The sequence below is a fragment of the Musca vetustissima genome, unplaced genomic scaffold (genome assembly GCF_032173495.1).
Source record: "Musca vetustissima isolate MV318-11 ecotype Yass unplaced genomic scaffold, APGP_CSIRO_Mvet_v1 utg214407, whole genome shotgun sequence".
In the NCBI taxonomy this organism is placed as follows: domain Eukaryota; kingdom Metazoa; phylum Arthropoda; class Insecta; order Diptera; family Muscidae; genus Musca; species Musca vetustissima.
The window spans coordinates 16,869-32,343 of record NW_026882435.1 but is presented as its reverse complement, the minus strand read 5'-3'; the positions used below and the strand labels follow the sequence as shown (position 1 = coordinate 32,343).

At 34.7% G+C, this 15,475-nt stretch overlaps 7 non-coding genes across 7 annotated transcripts; all 7 read left to right on the top strand.

The window, feature by feature from the left end:
* Positions 1–9,441: 9,441 nt before the first annotated feature.
* Trnan-guu (transfer RNA asparagine (anticodon GUU)) lies at positions 9,442–9,515 on the top strand. Its single transcript has one exon. It is a non-coding gene; the product is annotated as a tRNA-Asn (tRNA).
* Positions 9,516–11,535: 2,020 nt separating this feature from the next.
* On the top strand, positions 11,536–11,609 carry Trnan-guu (transfer RNA asparagine (anticodon GUU)). The gene has a single exon. It is a non-coding gene; the product is annotated as a tRNA-Asn (tRNA).
* A 1,379-nt stretch (positions 11,610–12,988) lies between these two features.
* Trnan-guu (transfer RNA asparagine (anticodon GUU)) lies at positions 12,989–13,062 on the top strand. Its single transcript has one exon. It is a non-coding gene; the product is annotated as a tRNA-Asn (tRNA).
* Positions 13,063–13,872: 810 nt separating this feature from the next.
* Positions 13,873–13,946, top strand: Trnan-guu (transfer RNA asparagine (anticodon GUU)). The gene has a single exon. It is a non-coding gene; the product is annotated as a tRNA-Asn (tRNA).
* A 409-nt stretch (positions 13,947–14,355) lies between these two features.
* Positions 14,356–14,429, top strand: Trnan-guu (transfer RNA asparagine (anticodon GUU)). Its single transcript has one exon. It is a non-coding gene; the product is annotated as a tRNA-Asn (tRNA).
* Positions 14,430–14,800: 371 nt separating this feature from the next.
* Trnan-guu (transfer RNA asparagine (anticodon GUU)) lies at positions 14,801–14,874 on the top strand. The gene has a single exon. It is a non-coding gene; the product is annotated as a tRNA-Asn (tRNA).
* Positions 14,875–14,990: 116 nt separating this feature from the next.
* On the top strand, positions 14,991–15,064 carry Trnan-guu (transfer RNA asparagine (anticodon GUU)). Its single transcript has one exon. It is a non-coding gene; the product is annotated as a tRNA-Asn (tRNA).
* The last annotated feature ends 411 nt before the right edge of the window (positions 15,065–15,475 follow it).

Here is a 15,475-nt window from a genome sequence, read left to right as displayed (position 1 = left end):
AAAGATATCCATAAAGGTCGGCAACAAATGTTTGTGTCTGTATTTGTGACCATCGTCCATCATGCTCATGTTCCCATTAGAATCCTTTAGTAACAACATTGTGGCTTTTAGTTTATCGAAGGATATTCCGCAGAGTTCATATTCCATGGGTAGTTGTTCATTTGTTTTATTTTTCACATCCTTTCATTCTCTTAATTCCCTATGAACTTTTTGAGGTTTGTTATTAATCCGTGATGTTTGTTCCTTGATCCTTTGCCGGACAGATGAATAAATTAAACAATGAAGCTAGCAGATGATGTCCTAATGGTTGGGTGGTTTAGAAATAAATGTAGGAATGGTATTATTTTTTGAAACGTTAAAAAATCTACGTCTTCGATAGTGTCAGAAAAAAAATTATTTTAAAAATCTACGCCTTCAATAGTGTCACATATAAAACCTTGAAACTGCAAATCAGATCAAACACTTTGGTCACTACTGAAACCTGTCAAGAGTTTTCCTAATTTGTTTATATTAATAAAAAAAACTCTTCGAGCTTAAGGTTATTGTTTTGACATTTCACACATTTCAAATTCCCATTCAAATAGCCCTTAACAATCCAATAACCTTAATCCGGTAAATGTGTCATCATTAACAATGGACAAGTGTTAAGATTGTGATGACACTGCTGCCAAAATGACCCCAGTTTATCAAATAGATTTTATAGTTTGACATCCCAGCAAAGGAAAAATGTCAATGTTGATAAAGGTCTTGCGTAACTAATTTTGAGAAATAAATTTATAGTTTATATTACATTTGTAAAGCAATCAAATAGAAGTAAATAATTCCCACACACATAAACGCCACAACTGACATCCTGCAAAAAGGATGACCTTTCATTTTGTCATCGTCATGACATTTCAGTGTGTAAGATATCAAATAATTCATTTGCAAAATACCAAACACGTATTTTTATTTTATTTCCATTTCTTGTGATTATAAAATCCCATTTGAAAATGTTCGCCCACCCATTGTTCTCGATTGTTGGTAATGGTCATGGCAGTCGGTATTAGACATCAATGTAGTTGAGAGAGAAGGACCAGTGGTGTTTGATATTCCTCCTGCTACAAATATTAGATTTCTTTACAAAGCAGCATTACCAGGCAACAAAATACAAATCTTTATTTTATATTTATTTTGATTTGAAGGAGGTAGCAAGGGAAATGAATAAAATTTATTTTAAAAAAATCTACGCCTCGGATAGTCTTAGGAAAAATTTATTTTAAAAAATCTACGCCTCGGATAGTCTTAGGAAAAATGTATTTGAAAAATCTACGCCTTGGATAGTCTTAGCAAAAACCAGTAAGGGAAACAGTAAAGTCCGACTGGGCCGACTATATGATACCCTTCACCACTTGGGTATATTCAAATTACGTCTCCACCTATGTTAAATTTCATTATAATCGGGCAGATTTAGAGACGTTTGCGTGCAATGGGTGATATTATGTAAATCGATTTGGTAAAAACCTTGATACGCGATATTCGGTATGCCACACTGTTAAAATGTAATCTCAATTACAGAACTAACATGAAGTCGGTCGAAAATATATATGGAAGCTATGTCTGAACTGAATTCAGTACGCAATGCCACATTTCATGCAAATCGAAATCGATATATAAATCTGAAATATATATCTAAATCTGAACCGATTTTTATGAAACTAATCACACATAATCATTGACTCAATTCAATACGCTATACTAAATTTCGTGAAAATCGAAAGATATATAGGGACTTTGCAACACCTTTAACATTAAATCGGACGAAAACATATATGACAGCTATATCTAAATCTGAACCGAGTTTTACGAAATTTAGCACACATCATTCTAGACTTAATTCATTACGCTATGCTAAATTTTGTGCAAATCGAAGGATATATAGGGACTTTGGTACACCATTTACATAAAATCGGACGAAAATATATATAGGAACTAAATCTCAACCGATTTTAACAAAACTTCGCAGACATCAATATGGACCTAATTCAGTACTCTGTGAAAAATTTTGTCTCAATCAGACAAAAATTGGGAGTTTGGTGCATCATTCACATAGAATCGGACGAAACTATATATGGGTGCTATATCCAAATCTAAACCGATTCTAACAAAGCTTCACAGACATCAGCCTGGACCCAATTCAGTACTTTGTACAAAATTTTGTCCCAATCGGACAAATATTGGTAGTTTGGTGCATCATTCACATAGAATCGGACGAAACTATATATGGGAGCTATATCTAAATCTGAACCGATTATAAGAAAACTTCACAGACACTAATCTAGACCCAATACAGTACTCTGTGCAGATTTTTTTCAATCGAACAAATATTGGGAGTTTGGTGCATCATTCACTAAAAATCGGACGAAGCTATATATGGGAGCTATATCTAAATCTGACCGATTTTAACAAAACTTCGCAGACATAAGTCTGGACCTAAATCTGTACTCTGTGCAATATTTTGCCCCCATCGGACAAATATTGGGAGTTTGGTGCATCATTTACATAAAATCGGACGAGCTATATCAAAATCTGAACCGATTCCAACAAAACTTCGCTGAGCTATATCAAAATCTGAACCGATTCCAACAAAACTTCGCTGACATAAGTATGGACCTGATACAGTGCGCTGTGCAAAATTTTGTCCCAATCGGACCAATATTGGGATTTTGGTGCATCATTTACATAAAATCGGACGAAATTATATATGGGAGCTATATATAAATTTGAACCGATTTTCTCCAATTTCAATAGGGTTCTTCCTTGGGCCAAATAAGTGAACTGTTCCAACTTCCATTCAAATCGGATCATAAATGCGACCTCTATTTCGTTCACAGAAATACATGGACGGACGGAGGGACAGACGGACATGCGTAAATTGACTCAGAAAGTGATTCTATGCATATTCTCAAAAGGGACCATGGGTCTATCTCGATGCCGTTTGCCTGTTACAAACATATGCACAAAGGCATAATACCCTGTACCACAGTGTGGTGAAGGGTATAAAAATCTACCCTTTGGGTAGTCTCTGGAAAAAAATATTTTAAATATCTACGCCTTTGGTAGTCTCTTGAAAAATGTATTTTAAAAATCTACGACTTTGTTAATCTCTGGAAAAAATTATTTTAAAATTCTACGTCGTGAGTAGCCTCCGGAAAAAAAATATTTAAAAATTTTTCGCCTTCTAAGTCGAATTCCTTCTATTCCCATCCTCATATATTTTTTAAAATCCCTTCATTTCTTTCGCACTATGATTCGATGATTCAACGCAAAACAAAAAATGCGGACACTAAACATTAGAAAAAAGCACCAAATGCTGAGCAAGCATAACCATGAAATTAAAATGTGATGAAAAACTCATTGTGGCATTAATACTTTTGTTCGGTTCGCCTCGCTCCATCAGCAGACCACCCCAGCCCAATCCAAGCCCAACCTTCAGCAGTGCTGCTGTCATACCCTCAGCAGCAATTGTATTGAATTAAGTGCAAGAACAGGGTCCAAAATGATGGTACAGAACACATCAAATAATTTCATTTCATATAAATTTTATGAGCACTTGTTTTATGACCCGACGACGACTACTACTACGGTTGTCAGGATTGAAAAAAAGAACAGCAGCAACAGAACATAACAGCATTTTTATTTTAATTCGACTTTCATTCGCTTGTTTTTCTTTTCTGGGTAGGGGATATCATCCATTTTTTATTGAAGTTTAATTCGAGCACTCACACGCTGTGCTGTGATACAATGGAGGCACTACGTACACGTATTTCTCTTTTTCGGATCCTTCTTCTGCTCCTGCTCCACGCTGTTGCTTGCCGTTTTTTCTTGGGTATGGACATTTTCACCTAGCAATCACCCAGTGACGAACTGACTTCCATTTCGTCGTAGTCATCGTACACGCTTCAACGCCATGCAATTACGCGCAATAATTCTTTGACTCTGCCACGGCGTCTTGCAGTGCAACATGGCCAACAACAACTACGACTACAACAACATCCTTTGTCCTGTTTATAATTTCATTTAAGGCAGTGAGAAAGCAATCATTTGGTAAAGTGTGAATTTCATTTTGTCCAGAAGCCTGAAGGCAGACGAATCCTTAAACAATTGGTATTCAACAGTGCCAAAAATTTCGTCGATGAGGACAACGAACGTGCACAAAGCGATGAACAAACAAACGAACGAAAAGCTGCTGCCGGTGCTATTGGATGTTTAAATTTGGTCCGAAACCTGCAGTTTTTTTATTGTACGATGTTCCAATATGGTGAATGGAAGGAAAAACGAGCTATCAGCTTTGCTATTGTAATTTTATTTTTCTGGGACTATAGCCAAATAGCCTCTCAGTATTGTAGTCGCTGTGTCCTGCTGTCAATATTTCAGTAAGAAGTCAATTTTGGCCAGGCATAGGATCATCTTTTTTATAGGAAGTGAGGGCAAGCCGACTGTTGTACGAGCTATAGGAGGGCAAAAGGTCAAGATTTTTCAAACCACCCAAGGTGTATATTTTTAATGTATATATATACTATCCAAGGCGTAACATGTTTTACATAAAATTTTCCTGAGACTATCCAAGGCGTAGATTTTTTAAATAAATTTTTCCTGAGGCTATCCAAGGCGTAGATTTTTTAAATAAATTTTTCCTAAGACTATCCAAGGCGTAGATTTTTTAAAAAAAATTTTCCTAAGACTATCCAAGGCGTAGATTTTTTAAATAAATTTTTCCTAAGACTATCCAAGGCGTAGATTTTTTAAATAAATTTTTCCTGAGACTATCCAAGGCGTAGATTTTTTTTTACCCTACAAACCACTTGCTAAATCATACATACCATCCATCCCTGCCCTACCGAAACACACACCGTATCTGAAAATAAAATGGTTATAAAAATGAATTTAGTTTTCAAGCTGTCATATTGGCACAAAGTCAAAAAGGGATTCACTCCATCATTTTATAAAAATATATCTGTTAGTGTGGGTATGTGTGTGTGTGCCATGAGTTTTCATAATGCTTTGGTATTCATAGGCATTCCATTTATCCTTTCACGAAGCTCACATACTCTCACACCTCACTCCTGCAAACACCTTCAATGTATATTTTTTTTATAAAATTTATTATGAAATTGAACTTTTATCTCTTTTCCTTTGTCATCACTTCCATAAATGTGTGAGTGTGTGTCTGTATGTGTGCTCGAGGTGTTTGATGTCTATTTTTATATGCTTTTTTTCTACCGGCTTCTGCAGTGTGTGAATTCAATTTTTACAATGAAAATCGAAAAAAAAATAAAATGAAAGGAGACGAGAGGAAAATCCATTTAATTTTCTTTTACCCTTTATGGGTATGTGTGCGTGTGTGAGTATGATTTTTTGCCCATATGAATTTGTAAATGACTGGCAAAAGCTATACCCTTAATGTTATAAAATCCTTTGAGGCTATTCCACAGATCACAGTGATTATATTCGATGTAATTATTTTGTCATACTGAAACTTTTAGTGGTATTCAAGATTTAATTGAGGGTTGAACAATGTGTTGTTAGGTATTTTAAAAAATATTGAAAACATTTCTTCAAAAATGAACTAGGAAAATAATTTTAGAGACTATGATAGCGTAGTTTTTATACCCTACACAACTATGTTGTCAGGGTATTACAGCTTTGTGCAGTCCCAAAAGTGTGTAAAGCCGCGAAATATTAGTCCTAAACCCACCTTTAAGTATACCGATCGTCATATCTCGCCCAGCTGAGTCGATCTAGACATGCCTGTCCGTCCGTCAGGCATGTGCGCGATAAAGGCCACAGTTATGGACCAATCTTCACGAAATTTTGCATGTATGGATGGGTTCTGGCCAATGAAGACCGCTATTGTTTTTAGTAAAGATCGGTTAATATTTAGGGGATGAAATGGACCGCAATCTTTATTTCTGTCGGTTTTTCTAGTCGCTCCAGAGGCCGCAATTCTGGCCTAAACACCGCGAATTTTGGCATGCAGAAAGGGATCGGGCCAAAGAATATGCATGCCCGGTCAATATTTAGCGGGTCAAATGGATCCTGACTTTTGTGTGAAAAATGACAAAATTTGTATTCTATAGCGTATATATTTACCGCTGAAGGACATAGATATGTTGATAGTATATCGAAGAGGAGAGATTGACCTTTAAATTGATACCAATTACATGATCGTATGTACTCGGATGTGGGAGTTACACTTAAATATTTACAGGTGCTTACGTACTCAGATATTATTTAGCAACCCACTACAACACTAGAGACCGGAAATATAGCGCTGATCGCTTTTAAATTTCCCATGAGGTTCCGGTTATGGCCAAGGACAACGCCTATAACTTTCGGTGATGATCAGATTATAATTATGGGATGAAAAAGAGCGAATACTTATTTTTTTTGTATTTTTTCGAGTCGATGCCAATAATAAGCAGAACATCACAACACAAATCACGGTGAAGGGAACCTGGACAATTAAATAGAAGGGCTGTACTGAATATGAATAGTAATATTCGGAAAATATGTCAGCAGAAAGTTAGAATTCCGTGGTAGTTGTGAGACTGTCAAAGGCTTAGATTTTTAAAATATTTTTTGAGATTTTTAAATAATTTTTAGATTAGATTTTTAGTAGATCTTTAATATAATTTTTTTCGAGACTATGAAAGGCGAAGACTTTTAAAATACTTTTTTTTTGAAACTATGAAAGGCGAAGATTTTTAAAATTCTTATTTATTATTTATTTTTTTTTTCTTTTGAGACTATAAAAGGCGAAGATTTTTAAAATATTTTTTTCGGAGACTATCAAAGGGGTAGATTTTTAAAATAAATATTACCTTAGCGTTAAAAATATTATATAAAAATATGCAAGGCCTTAAAAATATTATTTACAAATTGGTATTGCTTTAATTTGTAAGCTTAACTTGTCTTTATGAAAAATTTTCTTTGTTTCCCAAAAGGATGTCCATTAAAAATTCTCTACTTAAGAACAAACTTTACCCTTTTCTCTCATGGGAGAATACACTGTCAGTGCTATGGGTAACGAACGTTGAAAGTATCCTTCTGTTATCAATTTTTATGAAATCATTTCAATTAGAAGTTAACTTCTACAACACAAAGATACACAAATATATTAGTTTGTGTCATCTTTTAGTTTGACACAGGTTTTGCATTTCGGTAAGTTTTGCTCAAACACCCCACCTTAGTGCCTTTGGTATACCTCAAGACCTTTTGAAAAAATAGCAAAAAAGTAAAATTCTTTAAAGTTTTCCTGGCCTTTCTATTGCAATTGTTGCCCAACATCATCTGCCAACCGACAGGTGCCTCGTCACAATTGGGGGGTGGGCGAACTTAACGGATATCAGGGGAAATACCATATCAAGTTTTTAGTGCACAAATTAAATTTGAGTTATTAAACCATCAATTCAATACACAATTAAGAAGTTCAAAGTTTCTTCGATAAACTTTCTTTCGTTCTTCGGTTCGTTCGTTTGCGTTGCGTAAACTTTTTGACAAAAGTGCCAAAAACTTTTCTCAACATATTTCCTGAGTTTGTTTGTTGGGTTTTTATCCAAAATTTGACAGTAACTTGCGAAGAGGGGGCAGAGTTAAAAACGCCTCCTCTTTGTAAGATACCTTACCTCTTATTTGTGTTTATTTTTTGATGATAGATATTAACTTTTTCAAAATAATAATTTGGAAAGAGGATTTAAGGGTTGCGGGAAACTCTTTGATGTGCTAATGAAATAAATCAACACCAAAGTGTTCGAAATGAAATTTTTAATTGGTTAAATAATAAATTGATAACTGGGAATTTAAATAAAATAAAATCTGTTTAGAGTTTAAAAGGAGGATCAGAAGGTGTTCTTATCCCTTTCAGACACAAATACATATGTCTCTATGGCTAAAGAAGCATTGTCAAAACATTACCTGAATGTATTCAATAATTCGATAGCCATGAAATTTACGTTTAGGAGAAATAATAAGATGTGCAAAGTTTGAATGAAATCGATTATTCCCTTCGAGAGGTATCGTGCGCACAAGCAGGCCAGACAGACGGACGGTCATTGTACCCTACACAACTATGTTCTCAGGGTATTATAGCTTTGTTTAGCCCCAAGAGTTTGTAACACCGCGAAATATTGGTCCTATACCCACCTTTTAGTATACCGATCGTCATATCTCGACTAGCTGAGTCGATCTAGACATGTGTGTCCGTCCCTTATAATTTGTAAACACGGTTAATATTTAGGGGATGAAATGGACCAAATACGTAACGTATGACCCAAACACTGCGATCGGGCCAAAGAATATGCATGCCTGTTTCGATAAAGATCGGTCAATATTTAGCGGGTCAAATAGACCCTGACTTTTGTGTGAAAAATTACAAAATTTGTAGTCTATGGCGTATATATTTACTCCTGAAGGACATAGACCCGAGAAGTTGATAGTATATCCAAGAGGAGTGGATGACCTTTAAATTGCCATTTAATTCATTGGCCAGAACCCATCCTACATGCAAAATTTCGTGAAGATTGGTCCATAACTGTGGCTTGTATCGTGTTTACAAATTATAATGAACAGACGGACGGACAGACACACATGTCTAGATCGACTCAGCTAGTCGAGATATGACGATCGGTATACTTAAAGGTGGGTCTAGGACCAATATTTCGCGGCGTTACAATCTTTTGGGGCTGCACAAAGCTATAATACCCTGACAACATAGTTGTGTAGGGTATAAATATTTACAGGTGCTTACGTACTCAGATATTATTTAGTAACACATTACCACACTAGGGGGGGAAATATAGCGCGGATCGCTTTAAAATTTTCCATGAGGATCCACGTATGGTTAAGGATAACGCCTATAATTTTCGGTGTTGATGACCGATAACTTAATTTTTTTTTGTTTTGTTTTTTCGAGTCGATCTATAGGCCATAATTGAAAGCCGAACATCACAACACAACCGCGGTGAAGGCAATCTGGACATGTAATTAGAGGGGCTGTACTGGATATTAGTAATATGGGCTGAAATCTAAAGGTTGCAAATATCGCGAAATATAGCGCAAGCTGAGACTAAAGAACCACACAAAGTTACATTTCCGTGGATGTTGTGTAGGGTATCACATGGTCGGCCCCGTCCGTCACGTACTGCTACGCTCACTGTATTGTAATTCGACTCGATGAGGAACATTTTCTCCGTATCAAAGTGTATATTCCCTCATTAGCCATAATGCTGAGGGTATAATGATGTTGTCATTGCAAGTTTGTTTTACTTATAGTTTATAATAAATCATAACTTGCGGATTAAATAAATGCTGAGTATGAAGTTTTGAATATCCGATATTTATTTAGGTTCATATTAAAAAAATATATTTTAAATCGGTTTTCCTACGCACAGTGGTCACATGGCCTCCGTGGCGCAATTGGCTAGCGCGTTCGGCTGTTAACCGAAAGGTTGGTGGTTCGAGCCCACCCGGGGGCGATATGTTTTGTTAAATCAACATAATGGAGAAAATCGGGTATATGCTTTCAAAACTCTTCTAGAAAGTCTGTCTGACTGACCGACCATCTATATATTATATTAAATTCGATTAATACATGTGGTCAAATAAGGTCGAAAAAACTACATTGGAAAAATAATAGCAATACGTTTAATATCCGTTTAATATCGCAAAAAATCGGTGTTCAGAGTGTTTATTGGATACAAAATAATTTGATTTTTTGTACTTTACTTTGTTGTTATTGCTGTGTTTTTTTTTTTTTTTTTTTTTTTTTGAAATCTTATTTCTGAGACATTTTATTGAGATCCGATTACCTTCTAAACTCTATATCGATATTTTACGTATTATTTCATGCATCCTAAAAATATGCAACATAATAAGTGTGTAGCCAAGTAAATACTGGTTTGCCAAAGTGTACACCATTACCAGAGACACAAACCTCCTGTACAGTTAAATCTGATTAAATGTATTTGTACCTTTAAACGTGCGACACCTTTGAACAGCGCTCATAAAATATCGGTTTAAATTTTTTCCGATCCGCAACTAATATTTTGTAGAAATTCCGATTATGATTGAATTTTTAAATGTCTACTACAGGTACTAGAGGAGAGGGGGCACCTTTGAACAGTGCTCATAAAATATCGGTTTAACATTTTTCATGGACCTATACAAGGCGTGGATTTTATAAAGAATATTTTTTCATGGACCTATACAAGGCGTGGATTTTATAAACAATATTTTTCATGGACCTATACAAGGCGTGGATTTTATAAACAATATTTTTTCATGGACCTATACAAGGCGTGGATTTTATAAACAATATTTTTTCATGGACCTATACAAGGCGTGGATTTTATAAACAATATTTTTTCATGGACCTATATAAACAATGGATTTTATAAACAATATTTTTTCATGGACCTATACAAGGCGTGGATTTTATAAACAATATTTTTTCATGGACCTATACAAGGCGTGGATTTTATAAAGAATATTTTTTCATGGACCTATACAAGGCGTGGATTTTATAAACAATATTTTTTCATGGACCTATATAAACAATGGATTTTATAAACAATATTTTTTCATGGACCTATACAAGGCGTGGATTTTATAAAGAATATTTTTTCATGGACCTATACAAGGCGTGGATTTTATAAAGAATATTTTTTCATGGACCTATACAAGGCGTGGATTTTATAAACAATATTTTTTCATGGACCTATACAAGGCGTGGATTTTATAAACAATATTTTTTCATGGACCTATACAAGGCGTGGATTTTATAAACAATATTTTTTCATGGACCTATACAAGGCGTGGATTTTATAAAGAATATTTTTTCATGGACCTATACAAGGCGTGGATTTTATAAACAATATTTTTTCATGGACCTATACAAGGCGTGGATTTTATAAACAATATTTTTTCATGGACCTATACAAGGCGTGGATTTTATAAACAATATTTTTTCATGGACCTATACAAGGCGTGGATTTTATAAACAATATTTTTTCATGGACCTATACAAGGCGTGGATTTTATAAACAATATTTTTTCATGGACCTATTTTTTCACCTAAGGCGTGGATTTTATAAACAATATTTTTTCATGGACCTATACAAGGCGTGGATTTTATAAACAATATTTTTTCATGGACCTATACAAGGCGTGGATTTTATAAACAATATTTTTTCATGGACCTATACAAGGCGTGGATTTTATAAAGAATATTTTTTTTTGGATTTTGGATTTGTGAGAATGTAATCACCAAACCAATATAACATCAAGTTAATTGTTTAGTTTTTATCGATATGCTCATTTAAACCACTAGCTTTGATACCTATTGTGAATGAAAGTAACATCAACAATTTTATTTAATAAAATTATGTTTTCTCAGTGCTAACGTAGCATACTTTTAGGCAGACATGGAAAATTATGTGCTAAATTAATTCTACCAATACACCATAGCAAGCATTGCCGCTTGCGGTGTCAAACATCGCCTCCGTGGCGCAATTGGCTAGCGCGTTCGGCTGTTAACCGAAAGGTTGGTGGTTCGAGCCCACCCGGGGGCGAGTTAATTATTTTGTACTTATTGTCAAATCAATTTAAATATATAAATAAATCTATGTATAGTTTATAATTAACCTTTATTTATTATATTAAAAATATTTTATAATATATTATTAATATAATATATTTAAATAATTTCTAAAGATGGTATTTACCAGGTAAATGCCCATTTTCGGGTATATATTTGGGCATTTACTATATCGAATCGGTAATACAACATCTTAAACCCTATTTCCGGGCTTCGTTATCAAATTGATTTAAAATGGATAGTTTTACCATACTATAATTTCGTCTGTAAATAATTTCTTTTTTCTTCTGGTGTCGCAATATTTACGATAGAGTTTAGGCCTTTCCACATACTTTGTTACTAATTTTAGCCCTTGTTGGAAATGGGAAATATTGGTCCAAATAATGGTATCCACAATTTTCGCTATTTGGGAGATTTTAGAACCGGTCTCAAATGTATTGGAATATTTGGGGTTCTAATTGTGTGGTATATATACTTGTGAATTATTGACACTATGACATTATGAATTTATTTTTTAGTAAAATCTTGACAATTCTGTGTGGCGGTAGCATATTCTGATAACCGATATTCCCTATCTTCCAACTTGAATTAAATTTGGAAGAATTTTAGTTGAGCGTATGGAGATGGTATTCTGAAAGTAGGAATAAGGATTACTATTGGATTGTGGTAACTGTAAAAAATCGTACTTTGGGTACGAAAAGTACTAAATGGTACTAAAGTTAGTACAATTTGGAATTTGAGTGAACGGATAGAACTGAAAACCTGAAGTTTGGAATTAAAATTACTATTGAGGATTGAGCTATAGAGACAGCATTGGAAATTCGTATTTATGTGGAACTGAACAATTAAGATTTGGTTGAACGGATAGAAAAATGAAACATGACATATTACGATGTTCAAAGTGTGAATAAAAACGATTACTTCCTTCGTGATTTATCGAGTGCACCCGGCAGCAAGGCAGACCTATGAACATTTGTAAAACGACTTAAAATTATTTGAACTTATTTCGTCCAGGGAAGCATGGGGTCTACAACCAATATTTCTATGAGACACATATCCATCGTATCAAAGTCTCCTTAGCCATATAAATGATAGTAAAATAACATAACATTTTATTTCCAAATTAACAGTTCCAACCATGATTATTGTCATGTCTGTTCGAGTGAAGTAAAAATAAATACACCACACACACAGTTGCTATGTGTTGTATTTTACTATTACTTACTAATAAATCATAATTTATTGATTAAATAAATGCTGAGTGTGTAGTTTTCAATTATTGACATTATTAATATATTTTCTTATTTAGAATATGAAGTTATATTCAATACCCTTATCGCAAGGCTAAATATAGCCTCCGTGGCGCAATTGGCTAGCGCGTTCGGCTGTTAACCGAAAGGTTGGTGGTTCGAGCCCACCCGGGGGCGATTTGTTTTGTAAAAGCCATGAACATTTCTGCCTTTAGAACTAGAAATTTCAGGAGGGTTCCCCTGTGTCCAGAGACAACTGTTGCGTAGGGTCAGAGAGAGGAGGTCTAGTCAAAATTTATACATTAATAATAGGATGGAATCGACGCATGGATTGAAATATTCTCTTCTCTGAACATATTTTATGATCCACATAATATTTTAGTTCAAAATAATCATGTTTGGCATTCCATTTGGTTAAATAATTGCAATAAATCTGGCCTCTATCGGTACCCCCAATTATTCGATATTTTGCGGATTATGCACGCATTATTATAAGCAAATGGTATCTTATTTGGTTGTCAAATATTCCTACCAAAAATTTAACATAAAATAACCCGCCATTTTCTCTACACCTTAGACCATTTTCTCTACACCTTATGGCGCAAGGCATAAAAAGTTCGACCCGACCAAACTTAAAGACTGTTTACTTGTTTGAAATAACTATAGAGCTCGGAATCTTTTAGATATAACCTTACAAGATTGCACAAAATTTATTATCCCTGGGGATTTTGGTTTAATATTGCGATAAATGGTTCAATGATTTGTCTTAGTGCTGATAATAGCCCATAGAGGGCACTAATATAAAGACAATAGCCACCAAATTTTTAAAAGGTTCAAAATTTGACTCTGCAAAAAGTTCAGGTATAATTGTATTATGTATGTTATTATGCGGTATGTCCCGAATGCCAATACTTCTTTACTTATTGATATTTAATTTCGTGTGTGGCTATATAATTTTTCCGAAAAGCCCTGTCCAGTGGGTATATTGCCTCCGTGGCGCAATTGGCTAGCGCGTTCGGCTGTTAACCGAAAGGTTGGTGGTTCGAGCCCACCCGGGGGCGCAATATATATTTTTGAAATATGCATATCGTAAAATGGGTGTCTATAATATCCTCATATGCAATCAATACCATAGCTTCATGAAGGGAAAACCTACTATCGAATATACAAAAATATGATATTTCCGATATCGTAAATATTAGTCACAACGTTTCAGATGTCAAACTGAACAGATTTTTTTTTAATCGATGTGTAACATTAATTTGCTGTACTTAACTAAGGAAAATGTCATTCGATATAATAATATTTTCGATTTAATTAAGAGGACTGACAATATATAAATCGGTAGACATATTGACAATCTACTGCATTATTATTTGACATATTATACCCTGGCTGGCTAGAAACTTAACAAAGAGATTATGCTTTGATGTATTGAAATCGTAGGTTTTTCAGAAAATCTGACATGTTGCCTCCGTGGCGCAATTGGCTAGCGCGTTCGGCTGTTAACCGAAAGGTTGGTGGTTCGAGCCCACCCGGGGGCGCATTCCTGTTTTTAAAATAATTGTACCAAGAATTAATGAAGGGGGTTCTCTCAATGAAATAGTGTGAATAAGGAAAATTAACCCGTTGAGATCCTCCTTACTTCAAGTGAAATCTTCAATTGGATAATATTCTATATAAATAAGAAGGAAGAGGGGAGCATCTCAACAAACTTTTGAGGGGCAGCAATGCATGCATCGTATATGACTCTGATATTAGCCAATTCAATATATCACTACGAAATATTTCTGATCCATGGGTCCGTTCTAGAATGTTGAGAAGCTATTATTACTATTTTAATGTAGTATTTATAAATAATATGGTTATAATTTATTTTATTCTAATTTGTCATCTGTTGCACAGTGGTTATATCGCCTCCGTGGCGCAATTGGCTAGCGCGTTCGGCTGTTAACCGAAAGGTTGGTGGTTCGAGCCCACCCGGGGGCGGCAGCAAATAGTTTATGTGTTTGTATATTTCTTTGCTCTAATATATAATTGAATTTTTTACGAATTTTTGATACAGATTCTATGGAACTCATATAGCAAATTAAGTCAGATATGTAGCCTCCGTGGCGCAATTGGCTAGCGCGTTCGGCTGTTAACCGAAAGGTTGGTGGTTCGAGCCCACCCGGGGGCGCATTAGTATTTTGAAAATATTATTATGATATCGAATGTTTTATAGGTGTTAAATTAGATGGTGAAATGCCCTATATGAACCAAACTGTACACAACCCAGTATCAGACGAATGTAATATCCGATTTGAATCAAACGTTGTACAACCTATTATCTTTACCAAGTCTAGAGGCGGCCGATAAAGTCCATCCTCGCATTTGTTGACCAAATTCTAACTTCTAAGGTTGAAATATATTACCAGGTTCAAAGTTTGAATAAATCCATTCAGTTCATATACTACGAATTCAATATGTAAATTGACATATCAGCAATTGATTTAACACGTTAAGAATCTGGAAATATGAAATTTTAGACAATCGAGATTGACCAGTTTATGTGTTTTATATGGGGTTTACAGATATGTACAACCCGGTC